This window comes from Anser brachyrhynchus, assembly GCF_964034855.1.
Source record: "Anser brachyrhynchus genome assembly, contig: SCAFFOLD_86, whole genome shotgun sequence".
In the NCBI taxonomy this organism is placed as follows: domain Eukaryota; kingdom Metazoa; phylum Chordata; class Aves; order Anseriformes; family Anatidae; genus Anser; species Anser brachyrhynchus.
In genome coordinates this window covers 67,115-84,864 of record NW_027664065.1, presented here as the reverse complement: position 1 = coordinate 84,864, position 17,750 = coordinate 67,115, and the positions used below count along the sequence as shown (strand labels likewise).

At 49.6% G+C, this 17,750-nt stretch overlaps 1 protein-coding gene, 1 long non-coding RNA gene and 1 pseudogene across 3 annotated transcripts in view; 2 read left to right on the top strand and 1 right to left on the bottom strand.

The window, feature by feature from the left end:
- The window catches only part of LOC308186393 (uncharacterized protein), a 183,078-nt gene that overhangs the window by 116,558 nt on the left and 48,770 nt on the right, over window positions 1-17,750 (top strand). The window contains exon 2 of the mRNA XM_080608538.1: window positions 17,456-17,513. The gene's annotated coding sequence lies outside the window, so the exon portion shown is untranslated. The remainder of the gene's footprint in view (window positions 1-17,455; window positions 17,514-17,750) is intronic.
- On the bottom strand, window positions 598-17,744 carry LOC308186433 (olfactory receptor 14A16-like; annotated as a pseudogene). Its single transcript has 2 exons — window positions 9,449-17,744; window positions 598-1,236 (listed from the first exon to the last, which is right to left on the bottom strand). The product of its transcript is annotated as an olfactory receptor 14A16-like (transcript).
- Window positions 6,236-9,415, top strand: LOC308186434. Its single transcript, XR_013944049.1, has 2 exons — window positions 6,236-6,759; window positions 8,456-9,415. It is a non-coding gene; the product is annotated as an uncharacterized lncRNA (long non-coding RNA).

Sequence of the window (17,750 nt, the reverse complement as noted above, 5' to 3'; positions counted from 1 at the left end):
ACAGCACAAGAACTATTACTTTCCCTTACTGTGCGGATTGACCCAATAGGTCTCTTCATATTAATCTCTTTTCATTCCCTAGTTGGAAGGGGACATATTCCCAGACTGGGGCAAGCTGCTGGGCTCTGCCACGGCCACTCAAAATCACCTGCTCTTGAGTCTTTCCACCTGAGTTTATCACACATGACCCAACACGAGTTTCTCGGGGTCTCAATGGCTGTTTCAAGTGTAGTTAACTCCAGGAATCCACTGGAACGTGTGCCAGGATGCATGGTGCCAGCCCACAGGAATCCCTTGCAGAACCTATGGTCTTGTCCAGGCCATAGTCTCGAGTTCCCAGACTGCAGTGGCTGCCTTCCAATGATTGTGACTTATTTACACTCACAGAACCATAGAACAATAGAGCCATGTAGATTGGAAAAGACCTCTCAGATCATTTGGCTCAGGCCAAAGACGACAAGCTAACAAACTCTGACCTCTATACAGCCCTTCCTGATAAATTTGGCAGTGGCCCTGTGTTATCTTTGTTTCCTCTTTAACTGTAACAGGAACAGTTCACCTTGGTACCATGGCACAAGCATACAAAGGTCAGTGTCCCCTGCTGTGTCCCCTGATCTCCTCTGCAGCACATCCTCAGAGGCCTTCAGCCCCTCTGTGCCATCCCTGGGGGCCCTCAGGCAGCTCCTGCCACCCCAGGGCCAGGGCAGCCTGCCCTGACCTGCTGCAGAGAGAAAACAGTTTATTATTCCTGTTTTTAATCCACTGAACGTAGGTCTCAGAGAAAGAAATTGCTCCAGCTTCATTTATTTTGATTAAATACACAGAGCCTGGAGCCTTTTTTTACTGAAACCATAGGTCACACAGACAACGGAATACTCAGCTAGTGAAGGGCTTTTCTGCATAGAGAACATTATCACAGGGACACAAGGGAAAAACAACCAAACAAACCAACAAACACAAAGCAGAAAGGCAAGACTGCCTGTCGTGACATACAGTGGGAGTCATTTGCAGAAAAAGGTAGACAGTCTGTCACCACAGATAAAAACCCAATCAACATTTTCCATATTGAATCCTTGAGATCCTGGTTCCTCATACTGTAGATGAAGGGGTTCGCTACTGGAGGCAGCACGGAGTACAGAACTGCCACCGCCAGGTTCAGGTTTGGGGAGGAGATGGAACGGGGCTTCAGGTAGGCAAATATGACAGTGCTAAAAAAGAGTGAGACCACGGCCAGTTGAGGGTGTTAGTAATAGAAGAAGAAATAATATAATATTGTTTAATATGTTACATTTGCGATGTACTGTTCCGAGGCTGCGCTTGGAAGATACAAAATATATGTGCAAGGGTAACATGAGAATGCACCAATTCATGATGAGGAGTAAGGAGGATTAAAAGAATGCTCAATTTGCAAGACATCTAGATAACTGGGGCTTCTTGGACCCTGGGAACTGGATCAAACCAACCTTGCGGTTTGGACTGAGACCAAGGGCTCAGAGAGCATGTGTGAGAAGGAAAGGTTAAAAAGTTCAACTCTGATGAAGACATCTTACTTCATCCCGACGACCACCCGGACGACCACCAGAGAGTAATACGCAAGCGCAGAAGGACTGATAAGATAATTAGCATACGAAGCGAGGCTAGGTGGAGCTAGGAAATGAATATGCATAGATGAGTTGTGAAACCTAATGCATATGTAGTATCTTAGGAGATAAAAGAGAACTAAGAAAACAAATCAGACGAAGTTAGATTTGGGCAGGCATGCCCCTAACTTCCGGCACCTAATAAAGCACCTTCATATAATCACTTTGTGGATTATGTGTTTTCATGAACGCTAACATTTTGGCGACCCAGGTGGGACCTTGCGGGCACTGCTGAGGCGGCTCGCGAACTGATCACGCTCCAGCCGGCACCGAGGAGTTTCTCGGGGAGCCATCGGCCGCGACCGACCCCCGCTGCTCACAACGTACCTCTGAAAGGGTAAGAAAAAGGTGCTTTCTGGTAATCGGTACCGATCTTGTCTGGGAGCCTGCCGGTCAGACGCGGCGAAAGCCACGCACGGTTGGGCTAGGGAATTCCCGTGGTAAGCCTAGGCGCCGTCCGTCAGACAGTCGCGAAAGCGCTGCAGGTTCGGCATCAGTGGTCTGGTTTTGCTGCAGGCTCAGCATCTGGTTCGGTTCGGTAAAAGCTATAGCTGATAATGGAAAAACTTAAAAGTATTCTGGGCGGTAATGCTTCGGTACCAGCGATCCTCCCCTTTGGGCTGTTTACTAGCACACTGGAAGGAGGGGTGTTTCGGGCAGGAGTTACGAAAGGGTAAACTGGTTGATTACTGTAATGTTTGGTGGCCACAGTATGAACTAGAAGATCAAGAAAGTTGGCCAGAAAACGGAACCTTACAGTACAATACTATCTTACAATTAATGTTATTTGGTGAGCGAGAGTGCAAGGGGCCTCTCTGTGTGCTTGCGTGATTGTGTTGTGAGTGAGACGCAGCATTGCTGCGAAGCGAGTGCGGAGTTCTGATCCGCGGTTCCGTATTCTCCGCGAGGGGAGCGGCCGGAGATGAACGAAGCGCATGACAGACCAAAAAGAAGTGCTGCTTTATCCAAATGTTGATTGGTGGTGCCCAATACACGGGCCCGGCGGTGCATCTTGCAATCCTATTTCGTTCTTAAATGTTTTGAGTGTGACAAGGAGGAAGGTGGGAGCATTATCTAAGTAACAGTTTAAAAGTTTCGGTATATTTGCGGTGGTGTTTGGTCAGTTTCCCAAGTATCGGGGGAGGCGGGCGCGGAAAGCAAGAGGATTTCCACTAAGTATTGCAATCAATTGTGGCCACTATATAAACTAAATGGCCACTTTATGGATCAATCGACTATAACAGTGTCTTGCAATTAATGTTGTTTTTGAGGAGAGAAGGAAAATAGGATGAAATGTTGTATACTGATATGTTGTTTCAGCATCTTGGAGGGAAAAGGTATGGAATTAAGTTGGTCCCTGACTGAGCCTTTGGTGTTGGCATTAGAAAAGTACAGGCTGGAAGAAGATAAAGGAAGTGTTAAAAGGGTTGTTGAAGGTGTTAAAGGCTGTGTGGCATGTAGTATTTAACAGAGCTGTTTGAAGTTGAATGAGCAGGGGAAGAGGATGTAGGAATGTTAATAGTTCCGCCTCAACCCGAGGCTGAGATCTCAAAATCGCGGTGTGAGCCCTCTGGGGCGGAGGGACCATGATGGGTCCGGGAGAGAGTTGTCATGGAAACAGAAAAGCAGCTAACTCTTAAAACAACCTGAGTTCCTGTGTGAGCTCAGATTGCCAATGGGACCGCTCAGGGAACTTTCAACCATTGCATTCCCCTGACCGACCCCCCCCCCCCCCCCCCCCCCCGAGACCCTTACCACCCCGGAAATTATGTAAATACCAAAATCTGGTTAAATTGGGAAATGAGAATCTGTTCCAACAAGGTCCAAAAGAAAACCCTATGGAATTTTTGAATTTTTGGACCAACTTTGAAATGCAATGGAAAAAAAAAAAAAAAAAAGACAGAAAATTTGGACCTGGCTTCAGAAAACAAACAGAGGCAATTGGCTAGCCTCTTTCTAGGGCAATCGGCCCCTGATATCAGAAAGAATTTGTCTTAGGCTGCAGGATAAACTTACAACAGTCAGAAATGACGGGGACCTGGGGCATCTACCCTAGCAGGTCCACTAGTTGAAATAAAGCTAGGAAACGAAGAGAGAGGCTTGAATTTTTTTGTTGTTGTTGGTTACAGGAGCTTCTTTCTCTGTGTTAATTAGTCTGTAAATGTAATAGGAGCAACATATTCAGTGTTAAATAGTTTAAAAGGACGATTTGGAACTAAGACAACTACAATAATTGGAGCCACAGGGAAGGAGGAGGAACGGCCATTCTTACAACCCCTTGATTTGCGTTTTGGGGGTAAGGAACTAACCCATGAATTTTTGTATGTACCAGAATGCCCGATTCCACTCTTGGGACAGGATCTATTAGCTAAATTAGATGCAACAATAACCTTTGAGGATGGAGAATTAATAATGAAGGTACCTGAGTCCAAAGTAGGACAAATCCTAATGATCAAAGATAAACCCTTTGTTAATATTCCAAGAGAAGTAGAAAATGCAGTTATACCAACAGTATGGGAAACAGATATACCAGGGAAGTCGAAACTGGCACAACCGGTAAAGGTGGAATTAAAGGAAGGAGCCAAACCTGTTCGAATCAAACAATATCCACTTAAGATAGAAGCTAGGCAGGGGACAGTGAAAATTATTGACAAATTTCTCAAACATCAGATTCTGGAAGAATGTAAATCGGAATACAATACTCCAATTTTTCCAGTAAGGAAGCCGAATGGTGAGTATAGATTGGTACAAGATCTTAGAGCAATAAATGAAATAACAAAGGACATTTACCCGGTAGTGGCTAATCCTTACACATTGTTAACATCTGTGAGAGAGATATATAAATGGTTTACTGTGATAGATTTAAAGGATGCCTTCTTTTGCATACCTCTTGATAAAGATAGTAGAAAATTATTTGCCTTCAAATGGGAAAACATATTGAAGTTTTTGTACCACATATGGTAACAACTGTTTTAGAACAAAAGGGGGGCCACTGGCTATCACCCAGCCGAATGATGAAATATCAGGCAATACTAACTGAACAAGATGACGTAACCTTGAAAACAACTAACCTGTTAAATTCAGCAGTATTTCTAGGAACTGTTCCAGAAGAAGGACTGTTGGAACACAATTGTGTGGAAATAATTGAACATACCCATGCCAGCCGCGAGGATTTGAAGGATGTACCCCTTGAAAGGTATGACTGGGAACTTTTTACTGATGGTAGTAGTTTTGTGGAGAATGGAACACGATATGCAGGGTATGCAGTAACAACCCTGAAGACAGTGATCGAAGCAAAACCTTTACCACCTGGAACATCAGCACAGCGAGCGGAACTGATAGCCCTACCTCGAGCACTGGAACTGAGTAAAGGAAAGATGGTAAATATTTGGACAGATTCAAAGTATGCTTTTGGAGTAGTCCATGTTCATGGAGCATTATGGAAAGAAAGAGGGCTGTTGTCCTCACAAGGAGCCAATATAAGATATCAAGAGGAGGTGTTAAATTTGATAAATGCGGTACAAAAACCAAAACAAGTGGCTATTATGCACTGTAAAGCTCATCAAGGAGGAACCTTGAAAATATCAGAAGGGAATCGGCTGGCAGATCGAGCAGCTCGACAAATTGCTCGGGAGGTGTGGAATGTAATGGCTTTGGTACCACTTAAGGTAGGCCCCACTTGTCTTAATCTTCCCAAGGAACCAAGATATTCACCAGAGGATGAGAAATTAGCAAATCTCCTAAAGGCCCGAAAGAACTCTGATGGACGGTATGTAACCGCTACGGGCCAAGTAGTAATACCCCCCTTGGTGATGCGAGAAATACTTCAGACAAGACATAATGAGTGTCACTGGGGTGCAGAGGCAATGGTAACATTTTAAAACGTAGCATTATCTCTACACATATGTTAACAATGGCAAAATCAGTAATGTCAAAGTGTGAGATTTCTGAAAAATAATCCAGTAGCAAAAAAACATGCTGAAATGGGAAGAGTTAGAGTAGGAATAGAACCAGGAGATTACTGGCAAGTTGATTTTGTAGAGTTACCTCGGACCGGGGGATGTAGGTATTTGTTAGTAGGGGTTGACACCTTTTTCAGATGGCCAGAAGCCCTTCCCTGTCGCACCAATCAAGCTAAAGAGACAGTAAAATGGTTACTGCGGGAAATCATTCCGAGGTTTGGGGTACCATTAGGAATATCCTCGGATAGGGGGCCGCACTTTGTTTCATCTGTGGTTAAGGACGTAAGTCGGCTATTAGGAATTTCTTGGAATTTACATACTGCATGGAGACCCCAATCTAGTGGACAGGTAGAAAGGATGAACCAAACTCTAAAGGGACAGATCAGTAAAATCTGCCAGGAAGCCAAAATACGATGGCCACAAGCTTTCCCTATAGCTTTACTGAGAATAAGGATAAAGCCAAGGAGTGGAATGTCAGTAAGCCCATATGAGATTACGTATGGAAAGCCTTATGAATCCCCAGAACCAAATCCTAATATGCATATAACAGGGAGCCAGGATGTTTATAATTATATATTGTCTCTTGGTAAAACTTTAGCTCAACTTCAAAGTGTTCTGGTGTGGAAGCGAACGTTGGCACTGGAAAATCCTGTCCACGACATTCAGCCAGGTGACCAAGTGTACATTAAAAACCGGAATGAAGAACCCCTGAGAGAACGGTGGGCTGGACCTTATTAAGTATTATTGACTACTTTTAAAGGTAGAAGGGGTGGATGCTTGGATTCATTATACTCGGGTGAAAAAGGTTCCCGAATTTTGGTCAGTGCGAGCAATCGGAGATACAAAACTACAGATGAGGCGCGTATAACCATACAATGTTGGGGTTCTTAACAACAGTAACGATAACAGTAATTGTTTTTTGTAAATACCTTGTAATTGAGTTCCTAGAAATACCAGGAAAATATAAGAAAGAGGAAATATTCAAAGGAGAAAATGTTACTTTGGAATGTGGAATGCACAACGATAAACCAATAACAATTAGCTCTCTACAGGTGGTCTGGGGAAAAATAAATGACTCCGGACAGAGCCAGGAAATATACGTAGACACAACCAGGGACAATACTGGACTGAAGGCTGGATGGAAGGGGAAGGCATACGTAAGGCATACATAAACCCATAGAATTGGGCCAACAACTGAGAGGAGCTACCACCTGAACCCTGTTTAGTGTTACTAAAGTCAACAAAGGAAACTACCGGTGCATGGTAACACATGAAAATAGCACAGATTACGGGATAAGAGAGATATTGGTATATCCGAAATTGGATAAAGGAATATTGGTAGCCCACCAAAAAGGATCTAGAAGAAGAAGAGAGGGCCAGGCACCATGGACACAAGTGGTACAGATCCCACCTAGGCAACCATCAGAGAATTTACTGGTAGGATTGATTAAAGATTTTGCCATAATGAAAGGAACTGATAGAATTACTGCTTGTTTGCCCATCCCAAAAGCAACAGGGGACCCGCTTGAGTGGGGTATAATAACCTCCCCACTGCCCCAAGTAAAAGGAAATGAAACAATTCAATGTAAAGAAGTGAAAGTTTTAGAGAGGATAAATGGTACACAATACTATAGGAAACTGAGCCCCCCAACATCGAGGTCTGAATGTGAAAAGAAGAACTATCATTTCATAACGATAGGCAGATTTAAGAATGTGGGACAGTGTTATTACGACGAACTACGTGTAGTAGAAGGAGTTAGAGAAAAGATTGTTTGGGAATGTCAAGAGAAAAATGAGCCAAAAGGAATGAAAGGGTGGGATAGTGATTGGACAGTAAGTTTATTGCAGAAATTCCAGTATGGAGGGAATACATCATGGTGTATTAAATGGCAGGGGAAGCAGAATGGAACTGATCAGTTTTATACAGTAAGCCGGGTTGATAGGAGTGGTAGACAAGAGTCAACAAAGGTAGCTTGGTGGACTTGTGAGAAGAAATATACTTGCGACAGTAATAATGAAGATATCGAGCACTTACTTCCGGTATTGATAGCTCTTAGGGCAGGATGTGCTTGCCGAGGAATTAAGTACAATTCGGAAAGAAATAGCCAGGCTAGTCAAGTCGCAGTGGATTGTAGCTATAGTACCATACAAAGTCCAGGACAATTTGTATGGGCAGCCAGTAATGGAACTTGGACTACACACCCGCCGATAGATGGGGAAGTAAAAGAAATAACTCTAGGACTCCCTCCCCACACTGCGTCCAATATGGAAAAAGTCTCCTTTTAAGGGAAAGTTGGAAACCCTACAAATTAGTAGGGCAAAAAGAAGTTTAGAAGAAGGGGCAGATGAAGATATATGGCATGAACCCTCGGATGGAGTAAAATTCAATTGGGCATTAGAACCTCTATTTGCAAAGGTAGCTACTTATTGAAATAGGGAAATGATTTATAAACTTACAGGACAAGTGAGTAGGCGCACGAGAGCCACGAAAGAAGGCTTTAGAGACCTTAATATCCAACTACAATCTACAACTAAAATGGTGCTACAAAATCGATTGGCATTAGATACACTGTTATTAAAGGAACATGGAGTATGTGGATTTCTAAAAGATCGTATTGATCATTGCTGCATCCACATTCCAAATGTGACTATTGATGTAGAACATGACATAGAACAACTGGCTCGAGTGGAACAAGATGCAGAACAGGAAGAGAAAGATATGACAACAAGCTGGTTGGATAAAATTTTTAGTGGATGGAATATTAGTAATTGGGTTAAGTCCTTACTGGAGACAATAATTATATTGGTGGTTGTAGGGGTACTAATTTGGTTAACATTTATAATGCTGAAAAGTCTGATTCTAAGGAAGACAACCTGGAACCGGACAGTGATGCAAACTATTGCTCGGCAAATGGAACCACATTCTCAATATCCTCCACCGGCATCTAACAACTTTGGATTTCAGAGAAAGAATCTGAGGAACCCAGGAGGTGAAATGGAATGAAAACCGAATAGACAAGATCAGTTTCAGATCAAGTGAACCCAACCAGAAGAGTGAACGTAACATAAAGCAGAAGTGGTGGACTTATGAAATGTTGTGACAATCCTAATCTTTGTAATTTTCTTGATTCCTAATGAAGTACTTTTCCTTGATTATATTATTGGTGAGCACTCAGTGTAAAACATTTTAGTTAGTTAGTGAAAGCATTTGCCCTCCTTGAAAGGAGTGAAATGCTTTCAAAGGGGGGAAATGTTAGTAATAGAAGAAGAAATAATACAATATTGTTTAATATGTTACATTTGCGATGTACTGTTCCGAGGCTGCGCTTGGAAGATACAAAATATATGTGCAAGGGTAACATGAGAATGCACCAATTCATGATGAGGAGTAAGGAGGATTAAAAGAATGCTCAATTTGCAAGACATCTAGATAACTGGGGCTTCTTGGACCCTGGGAACTGGATCAAACCAACCTTGCGGTTTGGACTGAGACCAAGGGCTCAGAGAGCATGTGTGAGAAGGAAAGGTTAAAAAGTTCAACTCTGATGAAGACATCTTACTTCATCCCGACGACCACCCGGACGACCACCAGAGAGTAATACGCAAGCGCAGAAGGACTGATAAGATAATTAGCATACGAAGCGAGGCTAGGTGGAGCTAGGAAATGAATATGCATAGATGAGTTGTGAAACCTAATGCATATGTAGTATCTTAGGAGATAAAAGAGAACTAAGAAAACAAATCAGACGAAGTTAGATTTGGGCAGGCATGCCCCTAACTTCCGGCGCCTAATAAAGCACCTTCATATAATCACTTTGTGGATTATGTGTTTTCATGAACGCTAACAAGGGAGGCAGGTGGAAAAGGCTTTGTGCTGGCCCTGCTCAGAGGGCATCCTCAGCACAGCCCTAAAGATCTGCACATAAGAGAGCACAATGAAAACAAAGCATCCAAAACCCAAAAAGGAAGTGAACATGAGAAGTCCAACTTCCCTGAGGTAGGAATCTGTGCAAGAATCTGAGCAAGGATCTGGGGGATTTCACAGAAGAACTGGTCCACAGCATTGCCTTGGCAGAGGGGCAGGGAAAATGTACTGGCAGTGTGCAGCAGAGCATAGAGAACCCCACTGCCCCAGGCAGCTGCTGCCATCTGGGCACAAGCTCTGCTGCCCAGGAGGCTCCCGTAGTGCAGGGGCTTGCAGATGGCAACGTAGCGGTCATAGGCCATGATGGTGAGAATAAAATACTCTGCTGATATCAGGAAGACAAATGCAAAGACCTGTGCAGCACATCCTGCATAAGAAATGGCCCTGGTGTCCCAGAGGGAATTGGCCATGGCTTTGGGGAGAGTGGTGGAGATGCAGCCCAGGTCGATCAGGGCGAGGTTGAGGAGGAAGAAGTACATGGGGGTGTGGAGGCGGTGGTCGCAGGCTACGGCTGTGAGGATGAGGCCGTTGCCCAGGAGGGCAGCCAGGTAGATGGCCAGGAAGAGCGCGAAGTGCAGGAGCTGCAGCTCCCGCGTGTCTGCGAATGCCAGCAGGAGGAACTCGGTGATGTAGCTGCTGTTGGACATCTGATCCTCCTGGACAAAGGGACGATCCAAGGAAGAAAAGACAGTGATAATTAGCAGAGACATCTCTGAGAAAACCTTACTCCATCTCTCACTGAAACCCCCCACAGTGACTTTCCCCTTTCTGAGACCTTTCTGCTGCTCTGTTGCTTGAGCTTTGGATGGTGCTGGAGGAGAGTGCCTCTGGGAGCAGGGGACCCTGCTGTGCACTTTGGAGGCGTCACACTTGCCCTACAATTCTAGGTATAAAGAAATCAGGAGTGACCTCTGATTAAATCTACCTCCGATGTATGTCGACTTCCCAGCATTACCACTCTCAACACTCTTGACTGCCAAACAGCGTTTGTGGTTTAATTTGTTCCAACTGCATGTGTGACACTCGGAAGAGTTTTTTTGAGGGTAGAATACCATGGCGTTTGTAATATATTCCAGGTGCAATTTTGTGAGTCCCAGGGGCAAAGCGAATGTCCTTAGTGCAGTGTTGGTAGCCAGTCTGTCCATCTACCCTGGCCTCAGCCAGACTCCTCTAGGGCTCAGTCCAGTTGCCCACATTGAGCTGCTCAATTATTGTGGCTTCAGGAACACCCTGGAAAGTGATTCAGCTTTTTCCTTCCCCATAGACTGCATTGCCCCAAGTCCCAGAGTTTAGAACGGGGTTTGGGCACCTTTCCCCTAAGGACAGGTCTGCGTGGTGGGACCCAGAGGGTCAGAGCTTGAGCTTCAGCTGAAAGCCAGATCTACAGGGAGCCATAAAGCAACAACAGCAACAGTAGGTGTAGGAGCAGAGAAAAATATCACAGGGCTTCTGCCAGGAGAGGCAAAGCCAGAGAGGTACTGACAGAAACTCAGGAGAGTCTGCTTTGCTGGAAGTCGTGCTGCTGAGGTTATGAGTCACGTCCTGAATCTTGTGGGACTGAGGGCGGAAAGGGAAGTACCAGAGTATTCTGCTAGCACTGTCCTGCCATTCCCTGCCCATGGTTCTGCTGCCTGCAGCTGTCCCTGCCTGCAGCTGGGTCTCTGTCCCCACGCCTCCTGCCTGCAGGTCACAGCCCCCATCCCACCCGCTGGGTGCTCAGCTCTGCCCTGCAGACACCTCCTGGCAGCAGGGCTCTGCCCACGGGCAGCTCGCTGGGGGCACGTCCTAGAGACCAGGTCACACAGACCCTGCTGGCACTGCACATGTGGTGGTGGAGTTTTCTAGGGCATGAGGGGCAGGAAAGGGACTTGTTGGGGGTCCTTGTAATGCTCCTGAAGTGACCTGAAGTGACAGCCTTTATTTCTATTCTCACTGAGCCAAAGAAGAGAAAACTGAAAGCAGAGAGTCTGGAAAGCTAAGAGTGCAGCAGGAATTTCCTATCATTATCCCTGCTCTTGCAACGTCCCCTTGGATACATACCAGTTGTGCTGCGGAGCTGTGAGCAGGCTGCCCCAGGCAGGAGCCCCCCACCAGCAGCAGGACCCTGCCCTGCCGGGGGGGCTCCTTCCACCCGCAGCTTCTCCCCGCAGCGCCCTGGGCAGCTCCCCGGGCAGGCTGAGTGCTGAGCCTGGCAGGCGGCAGAGGCCCTGCCCCGGCACACAGCCCCTGGGGCACAGCAGGGACCCTGCTCTGCACCACAGCCCTGGGCACCCCTGCCTGCACCCGCGGCTTCTCCTTCCTCCAGGAGCTGCGGCTGCATTGCCCTCCAGCCAGAGACTTACCGGGGTCAGGGCTGGCAAGTGTTCTCCCCCAGCGAGCTCTGTGCATCCTGCCACTTCTGCCTGCCTTTACCCACTCTGTCTCTGCAGGCAGTGCCCCCAGCCCTGCTGCGCTGGGCAGAGGAGCTGCTCCTGGGCAGAGCTGGCTCTCTGCAGCGCTGCCCGCTTGCCAGGAGCTCCCCTTGGGCCCAGGAGCCCGGCCCAGCTCAGCAGCACAGGCCCAGCCCAAGGCCTCCCTTGCTCTGCCCCCCACCAGGCTCCCTGCCCATGGCCCTGGGGCTGCAGGGGAACCTGCTGGGAAACAGCCCAAAGGGATCCCTGGGGTTCCCTCCCTCCCCTGGCACACACACTTCTTCACACCAGGGTCATTTCTCCTAACAGAAAACCAATTAAATGTAACAATCTCATCTTGTTGTCCCAGTATCAGTTTGGACATGAAGTCATGGTCAGGGACTGATCTCCTTCATCCCCACTTGAGGAAGGAATTCAGCAGAGTCAGTCGAGGCATCTCATGCTGCTTGTTATTCCTGGGGCTGGAAGAGGGTCTCAGCTCCCTCCCATGTCTGCCACAGACCCGCAGGAGCTGGGATTCCTCCGGCCTCAGTTCAGGTGTCCACAACATAGGCAGCTTAATGCGAATTACTGAGCCACAATAGCTCCTTAGTGGAGATGGAGGACAGGCAGGAGCTGTTCAGATGCAAACATCTGGTGAAATTTGAGGTTGATCCCCTGGGAGTGTGGTGGAGGCATTCCTTTGGGTAACTGAAACGGCAGCAGATGGGCTTCCCTCCCTCCCCTGGCACACACACTTCTTCACACCAGGGTCTTTTCTCCTAGCAGAAAGTGATTTAGCTGTAACAATAACTTCTTCATGTCGCAGTATCAGTTAGGACATGAAGTCATGGTCAGGGACTGATCTCCTTCATCCCCCCTTAAGGTAGAGATCCAGCAGAGTCAGTTAAAGCATCTCATTCAGGATTTTAGTCCTGTGGATAGAAGGGTGCTCATCTCACTCCCATGCCTGCCCCAGACCCACAGGACCTGGGATTCCTCTGCCCTCCCTTTAATGTACACCACATGGGCACCTGAAGGTGAGCTCCTTGTCTCAGCTCCAACATCATTAATGGAGATGGAGGAAATCAGGGGGCTGCAAACACCTGGTGACATGTCAGGGGGCAGAGGGATGTGCAGGTATCTACCCTGCTCTACCCTGAGGGACAGGGCAATAATATTGCCCTGGAGGAATCCCATTGAGGCTGGTGGGGAATACTTTTGGCCAGCTGAAGTGACACCAAATGCACACATTTAGGACAACTAAACCTGTCCCTCCTCAGTAGGCTCAGGGCAGCCTGTAGAGGTATCCACCTGACCCATGGAGAACTGTGCCACAGGGAGACCTGAGTCTCTCTCCCTCTTCTCCATTTAGTTTTCCCTCCATCTCCAGTGACTGTAACGGCACTTGTCTCACGGACATCCCTACATTGCCTAACCTCGTTCAGGGCAGCTGCTCCATGTAATAGCCAGTTCCAGGCCTGCAGTGCTACCTGAGATGCCAACGCTGCCCAGCACCACTGGAGCATGCAGCTGACACGGGCAGCACAGGACCCACAGGACAGCTCTGGCCATTCATAGCTGGTACTTAACGGGAATCCCTGATGGCATCTCCGACAGATCTGGTGCTTATGAGCAAGTGACTGCTTCTCAGGGCTGCAGCAAGCCAAGGTCTGTCCCTCCTCTATCCAGTAGAGGCAGGCAGTGCATGGATATGAGGCACATCACACCGGGGTTTCCACTTGTGTTTGCAAACACTGCTGCTGCTTCTTACCCCCATCCTCTACTCAAGACACAGCCCAGTGATTTTTTCTGTGTCCCTGGATCACAGGACGCCCATAGCCAAGGACTTTGGCAGCAGCCCCTTCTCCTGCCTGGAGATCAGCCCCAGCTCCAGCACTGGCCCTCAGGGCTGCACCAACACCACAAAAGACCCTCTGCTGTCAGGGCAGCACAGCCCAGGCCTGTTGCCTTCTGGCCTCAGGAACACCAGGGCGTGCTCTGCTTCGGGCCCCTCATTCATCCTCCCATGGCCATCTGCCATCCACGGCAGCAGGTCTCTGCTGTGAAGGAAAGCCTCTGCATGCCCATGCTTGGGCACAGGATCTGGGACAAGGCTGAGTTTGGCCCTTGTGCCACAGCTGAGGTGCTGCAGCCCAGATGTGCCCCAATGCCCTCAGCGTGGGGCACAGGCAGGAGGAGCTGGATCCCCGCCTGCTGTCACAGGGCTGGGACATGGATGGAAGAGCTGCTGAGGTGTGGGGGGACAGGTCCCTCAGCTTGGGGTGCTGTGCTGGATGGGTGCAGATTCTTCAGAAGAGGCAAGCGGGGATGATCAACAGGGGGTTGCCCTCCATGTGAAGGATCTGTCTGGATGCATGGAGCTCCTCTATGGGATGGGCAGCAGACTGGGGGAGCCCTTGTGGGTGAGGGTCAGAGCAGAGCCAGTTAGGGTGACAGTGTGGTCGGAGGTAAATGCCTGCAGTCAGGCTGAAGAAGTGGACAAAGTCTTGTGGAAGCCATTGGACTAAGCTGAGTTCAATGACTCCATGTCACCCTGGGGGCCTTTAATCACTCGGACGGTCACAGGAAAGGGACACTGCTGGGTGCAAACATTCCCAAGGTTCCTGTGGGTTCTTGGAGACAGCTTCTGTGCACAGCTACGCGATGGGCCGACATAGGTGATGGTCACCAGGATCTGGGACTTGGAAACAGGACAACCTGTATCTTGACACTCCCCTTGCCAAATGCATGTGGTAGTCCAGCTGCTTTTCAGCACATGGAAAGAGATGAGGTTTCGGGGCCCAACCCTACACCCAGCGCTGCACTGGCTCACTCTTGTCTTTCCCTGCAGCCCATTTGTCATAGTCCAGCTGACACAAGACCACGTGCCTCTGCGTGCGGTATGCCACAGGTCTCCTGAAGTGAGAGACTTTAGATCCTAAATCATAACGGGTTCCTCCTTCGTTGTGCACACAAAGGCAGAAGTGGTCTTCTGCAGGCCGATCTGGCAGCCTGGCTGCAAGGGGCAGGCTGCCCCTCCACCTCAGCCTCTTCCACGGGCTCCTCCTGCTCTGGAGGCCCATGGCCACGGGCCGCGGGGAGGCTGTGGCAGCCTTCAGGAGCACGCTGTGTCTGTCCCAGACGGTTCTCCCCACTCTCCTCTTCATCTGCAGCGCATGCCCTACTCCTCTCCCTCACCATGACGTGCTGAGGGTATGTTTGCCATTCCCTCGTGTACCACCTCTGCCTCCCGCATGGCAGACAGGGGGATGGTGCTGAGGCCTCCTCAAAGCACAGAGCCCCGTGGGATGTGCGGGGCTGCAATTCCCTCCGTATAACACATCCTACTCGGACAACAGCAAAGGCTGGCTGTTGTTCAGCCAAGTTCAGGTGCGGTGAGGGACTGCTGTATCCCAGGTGCCTTTGCTCCCATCTTTTTCTTGAAAAAGGCCCAGCCCCAGGACAGGCCTCAAACCCCACCTTCCTGGAAGGGCTTCCAAGATCAGAGGTGTGTTGGGGCAGGAACACAGCGGTGACTTTTCCAGCGCTCCACTTCCTATATCCAATGGCCTTTGTCACCATTTGGAGATGTTCCTGGTAGATTTGTCAAGATCCTGTGGAAAAGAACAGGGCAGAAGGGAGGTGACAGTTTCTCAGGGCAAGAAGGGAAATCTCTCGTCTCTCTCCCGACCTGCGCCATCTCCTTGCTGCTGACCTCATAGGCCTTCAAATGACACGTGCTGATGTCAGAGGGGGATGTCAGAGGGTCAGAGCAGAGGCGTGTTGGGGCAGGCAGACAGTGGGGACTTCTCCAGCACTCCAATCCTTTATTCTATGGCCTTTGTCACCATGTGGAGATGTTCCTGGTGGCTTTGCCAGGAACTGCTGCTAAAGAACTGGGCAGAAGGGAGGTGACTGTTTCTCAGGACAAGAAAGGAAATCTCTCGTCTCTCTCCTGAGCTGTGCTGTCTCCATGCTGCTGACATCATAAGCCTTCAGATGACACGTGCTGATGTCACAAAGGGATGCACTGCATCACCAGGATATCTTCACTGGAGCAGCGCCAGTGCCGGCACTTCCCTGCAAGGCCTGGTCCCTGCTGGGCACTGCTTGGGTGCTCCCCACCGCTGTCCTTCTGTGGCCAGGAGTGGGGGCAGCAGGCAGCAAGGTTGCACTGGGCGACCCTCGCTGACGGGCGGAGGAGCAGGGGCACCTTGCAGAGGAGCTGTGGTTGAGGAGCCAGGGCGGGCATCCCTTGTCCTGAGCTGAGGGCCAGCAGCAAGTGAGATGGAGGGTTGCTGGAGTGTGACCATCACCTCTGATCTGACTTCTGCATTCCCAGTGCTCCTGCAGCTCTCCCCCAAAGGTGAGGGTGTCAGGAGCCCCTTCCCAAGGGGTGTCCCAGGGGCTGTCAGCTGTCCCAAGCTGCAGGTCCTGGGCTGGGGGGTGGTGGTGGTGCTGCACAGAGCTGGTGGCTGCCACGAGAGCCCTGCCTGAGGGTCCCGCTGGGCTCAGGGGACAATGTGGCAGCCAGGACTCCTGGGTCCTGATGCCAGGGCTGTCCTGAGGCCCAGGGCTCCTCTGGCCATGGCTCAGACTTCTCCTGATGGGGGACAGTCCAGGGCCAGCTTTCCCTGGGAGCCGGTGCCTCTTTGGGATCTGGCTCTGGGAGGAAAGACCTCTGGTGTCCCAGGGACTGGCGTGGCCTGCAGGTCCCACAGGCCTCTCAGGGATGTCCCAGGAGTGCCTGCATGGTGTTTTTCTGGGATGCTTGTGTATGCCTGCATGTGTCATCGCCTGGGTGAGGTGCTTGCCAAGAGGTTGTGAGCTGGCTGGCCTGGAGCCTGACGTGTCTTTTCCTCGCTTTCCAGAGACTGAGGCTATCTGGGATGCTGTATCCAAGTACATCCTGGAAGAGCTGAAGCGGGATAAGGTGGGTTGGTGTCCTGGGCCCTGCAGAGCAATCCCTGCCCGAGCACCGTGGCAGTGCTCTAAGACTGCCCGGGGTGCCCGGAGCAGCTTCTTGGCCAGCTGGGAGAGAAACCAAGGCCAGATGTGCTCTGCCTCTCAGGTGTTTGGCACACCCTAGGGCTTCCCTCTTCCCTGCGGTCTGAGTGGGGAGGGCGAGCAGAGAGATGGGGGAATATCCTGGCTCCGTGCCTAGGACAATTGCTGGGAGTCAGTCCCAGGCCTAATCCGTGTGCTGGAAACCTCCGGGCGCTTCTCTAGCCAAGGGATGTTGGCAAATCCTGTGAGGGGGGTGACGAAAGAAACAGAGGATGCGGCTCTTTTGCAAAGCTTTCCAAAGTGCCCCACCTTGCCCCATTGTCCCTCAGGAGCGGGCAGGGCACAGAGCAGTGTCCCCCTGCTCTGACAGTCATCCCTTTTCCCGTCTCTCAAGAACTCCCTCATCGGCCTTTCTGTCTTTTCTGTGTGCAGGGCGTTCGGGTTGCGGGACTCGGGACCTTTGCTGTTGTCCAAGAGCAATTCCATAGCAAAGAAGAGCCGCTCTTGGTTCGAAGGCCTTTCTTCGAGCTAGACATCGACGAGTTGTGGCTGGAGGAGATCTACTGTCCCACTGAGCTCCTCCCTGGTGAGAAGGCAGCAGCCCCCCTCTTCCTGCCCCATGTCCGGAACGGTTTGTTCTCCCTGCTCTTTGGAAAGGCCCGGGAGAAGTAGAGGATTGTCTCCGACGGTCAGGGTACAGCTTGAGTTCCCCAAAAGAAACCGTGCCCCAGGAGCTCTTTCTCTTAGCGACCCTTTCTCTGGGAACTTGTTCTGAATGTTGCAAGCAACTTGGGCTTGCTGTGGCACTGAGGATGTTGCTTCT